The sequence below is a fragment of the Perca fluviatilis genome, chromosome 16 (genome assembly GCF_010015445.1).
Source record: "Perca fluviatilis chromosome 16, GENO_Pfluv_1.0, whole genome shotgun sequence".
Classification (NCBI taxonomy): Eukaryota; Metazoa; Chordata; class Actinopteri; order Perciformes; family Percidae; genus Perca; species Perca fluviatilis.
In genome coordinates, this window is record NC_053127.1 from 1,697,087 (window position 1) to 1,701,775 (window position 4,689).

Below are 4,689 nucleotides of genomic sequence, written 5' to 3' on the forward strand. Positions count from 1 at the left end.
AAGATAAAAACCAACTAATCAAACAGGAAGAATATTCTAATATATGAAAGATGCTGACAACATCCCATAATATCCAGAATGAAATGAAGGAGTTTTATCGCCCTCTGCTGATCAAAGTGTTAAACTCAATGGGATTAATAAATGTTACATATCCAACTCTGATTCATGACATTCAATTCATATTTCACCAAAGTTAGTTTATTTAACATTGTGTTTACTTACATTTATCTTCTTTATTAAAACTAATCCATTCATAAATATACAAATATCCTGTTAGATTTGGATGATCAGAAACACAGCTGTTGTTTAGCATTACATCACATGTATGCACACTGCTCTACTGTTTATATATCTGTAATAATGATGAAGAAGACCGGAGACTTTAACTCTCCTTTCTTCCAGACCGGTCTGAGAGCTGAATCCAGAACCAGGGTGAGAGGGACTCTTTTAGTCTCAGACCGGTGAGCTCTGTTTAACCAGAACACCACTTTACCACTCAGAACAATGCCTCAGGTAAGCTGGAGGCCAGAGATGGAATATTATGGGATATAATATTATAGTGAGGAAACAAAGAGCAGACAGTGTTTCTACAACTTCCCATTCTGGTCCTGAGAGGACAGCAGTTGACTCATGTTTGAGACTAAAGTACATGTGTTGAACTGTAAAATGTATTTAGCAGCATGTGTGTGAATAACTTCAAACTTTAGGGTGTTTGTTGCAGATGTTCCCATGAACTTCACTCCATGTTAGTTTGAATAAATGGACTGTAAATGTAAATGGACTGTTTTTATATAGCGCTTTTCTAGTCTTAACGACTACTCAAAGCACTTTAACATAGTACAGGAACCATTCACCATTCACACACATTTACACTCCGATGCACAGCAGCGGGGGCAACTCGGGGTTCAGTGTCTTGCCCAAGGACACTTCGACATGAGACTGCAGGGCCAGGGATCGAACCACCAACCTTCCGATTGGCTTGTCTTTGTGTGTTTGTTACTGCAGCTCATGACACAGCACGTTTCAGAGGAAGTGGAACCTGAGTTTTCAGCTCGTTATTATATTATAATGCAGAAATAAAAACATGAAGATAAAATAAGAGTGTCATAATGTTTCTCAGTCCTGAGTGTAAGGATGATGTGTGGGCAAATGATTACTTATCACTGAAAGAATTCTTTGATTTGAAGTAAACAAAAGTCTCAATACTTTTAGTTACACTGTAAAACATTTCCTGTATATTTACAGGAAGTTGAAGAACTGGATAAAGTAAAGAGTGTTAGCCTGACGTGGTCCTACTCAGATTCTAGTCAGAATGTGAGTCTGAAACCGCTCCATTGGGCTGTGATTATGGGGCGTGTTCCAACCGAACCAGGAAAAAAAATGCCTCTGCATTCATTGGATAGACCTACAACCAATCAGAGCAACGGAACTCAACTCAACCGTCAACAGAACTCAACACTGTGTATCGTCTCCATAGCAACCACTCTTTGCACAATGCATTTCATAGATATGGACACTAGATGTCACCTTGACTACGGCAGTTCATTGGAATGAATGCGTCAACCGAGCCGCCATCTTGGAACAGGGGAGTCACTCCTCTTTAATGCATCAGCGTCACTGTAGGCCAAGGTCTAACGGAAATAAAATCACCATAAATCATCATGAATGCGATTTTCCAGTTTTTGTGGTTCGTTCCAAAGGTCAGACATGTATTTATGATTGAGTCCAGAGAAAAATTAAGCTTTTGATATTAATATAATCTACTTTGTTCAAAATGTAATGCCTAGTGCCTGTAAGCCTAGGTTATAGTCCCATTCTTCCACTTGATACTGCTTCCACTTAAGTAAACTTAAGAAGAACTATCGACTACAAAACAAAGAGACTAATTAATGTGTTAAAGCAAAGAATATTTATTATCATTGGTTCACAGATCTGAGTCCAAACAGAAACTTCACCCTTCTGAACTAAGAGTTTTCTGCTTCAAAGTGAAGTTTAAACAGACTGAAATGTCCAGGCTCACTCCTCCACTCTTTATTTCTGTATGTATTTATGCGTTAAATATAATTTTAACGGGCACTGAGCTCCTGATCCTGCAGCCACAGACGGTCTCTGCTGCCCCGCTGTAGCTTCTCTCCGTCCGCCTGCCGCCGGCAAACTAAGTGGAACTTCTCGCCGATATCGACATACAGGTCGTCCTGGACTACGTGTAACATCCTCCTGATCACCACTCTGTCTTTGGCCGGTCCGATCTGGATCAGCGGGGACCGGCGCAGCAGCGAGGCGAAGCTGTGTTTTTGCCCGGGGGAAGAGACGCTGCGGCCGGCCACGGGGCTCTCCGCCTCCCGCTGCTGCCGGAGCTCAGATTGCTGGTTTATGATATATATATATATATCATAAAACACATTGTCACCTGTTAAATGTTATCTCTTGCTGTTTGTTCTTTTCATTTCCTCTATCGAACATCAATAAGCAGCTCAAAAGTCCGGCATCTTTAGCGTTGATCTGAATGCGGGAAAACTTTGGACCCCTGTTCCAAGATGGCGGCGGTTTTGACGTATGTTTAGAACCTCAAGGCGACATCTAGTGTATAAATCTATGAATGCATTTGTTTTAACTTCCGACTTTTAGACCTTTTTGAAGCTGGAAATATAATTTGTTTCTTGTAAATATAAATGTGGATAACGTTAGTGATAGTGACATGCTCGCTACAGTCGCATTTCTAGAGATGAATCGGCGAAAACACATTTGATGTCTCTGATTCACGGCTTGGTTCTAACGCCGCTGGGCGCTCCCTCTCTCCAGTCTCCCTCTATCTCTCTCCAACATATAACTCTCTCTATCTTCAGTCTCTCTCTATCTCGCTCCACCATATTTCTCTCTCACTTCAGTCTCTCTCTATGTCTCTTCACCATATAACGCTCTCTCTCTCCAGTCTCTCTCTATCTCGCTCCACCATATAACGCTCTCTCTCTTCAGTCTCTCTCTATCTTGCTCCACCATATAACGCTACCATACTTTCGGGCAGTTGTTGAGGCTCCTCCGCTGAGGATTTTAAAATGAATGTGCTGTCGATATCTTCTGTAACAGACGTGATGGAGGAATCTACACATCTCAACAAATCCAACCCAAGCGTTCTTTGGTGACGTGGTTTATTCTGTTACTGTTGATCATCTGTCCGACAATCTGATTGGTTCGAACAGTTCCTGTTCGGGCAATAATTGCTTCTCAACGGAGCGACTCCAGACCGAACTTCCCGACCTCGCATTTTGTGGGCGGGGCTAAGTTCGGCTGGCATCCAGGCTAACAAATACCAACAAACTCCAACATTCTAAAGTTGTCAGTTGGTCTTTAGAATGTTCATAAAACCAACTGCCAGTCCACACTGCCCAGAGAGTAACAGACAAGACTGACTTTGGTCACCTAGTCCTACCTTTTCTTATTTGAGTTTTGGTGACCTTGTTGAATGTGGTTAAAGTAGTTCTGGTCTACCTGGCCTGTAACGCTGCTAGCCATGTACAGGAGATGGCAACCAAGACGAGCCAGGAGGAGACTGTGGTGATAACCTTGGATATTGGGACATGCAGAGCAGGGCCCCCACTGACCCAACTGTTGGAGTTTGTTGGAGCAGTGTGCTAGCTCCTTAAGAGATAATTAATTTGCTTTCAGATTAAATAAATTATTCATTATTGCATGAAGCTTTAAATATGTTTGGCAATTCTAAGAAAATAAGTTTTCTTTATAGACCTATAATCATTTTAGTAATTGTTTATGGTTTTCCATTTTTACTTCAGATCCCACAAAACACGTTAACACCATTTATTGATTTACAAGCAGAAGATTAGAATATTCTGCCTCATGTTATTTAATTACAAAACCTTTTGATGGTTCATTTCATTTGAACCATTTACTTTAGTATTTTGAAAAACTTCTGCCTAACATTATATTATCAGGATCAACTTTTACGTGTTCAAGTCTTTTCATTCTCCCTCAATAGAGCTCAACAGTGTTTTTTTTTGTTTCCAGATGTGTTTTTCCCCGTTCAGTTGCATTGACATTTAATAAATTAATGATATAAAGGGTTTTAAGTCTGGAACTGAGCCAACCAGCTACGAGAAGAATCATGACTGTTAAACATTTGATTTTTTTTTAAAACAGCAAAAAAGGCAAAGTTACAAGACTGTGTTAAAAAACTATCATAGACTTCAATGGTAGAAACTCGTTCTAGCCTTTCGCGGATTTGCAGGTACGGTAAACGTTTCCATGGTAACATTGAACATTCGCACCAGAACTGGGGAAGCTCATGACCCTTAAACATATCTCAAAGATTTTGATTTCTATCTGCGAAGATTCTCACAGCTGACTCTGGATGATAAATCTACCTCGTTGGAGGAGATTTAAACGATCCAAACTGACTATCAAGCATTATCGCGGGCCCTGACTCGAGAAACTGCAGAGGCCAACCGCAATACTATCACCGCCTGACACACACACACACACACACAGACACACGCACGCACACACAGACACACACACCAATCAACATGTTTTTTATTTTGAACAACAACAAAATAGCTTTTTTCAAAAATGTTTTTTGTATGAGGTTGTAATTTGTTTTCCAAAGTTTTTTTTCTTCTGTTGCTGCATTTTAGAAAGCAATGTCAACAAGAACAATAAAGAAATGCTCACAGA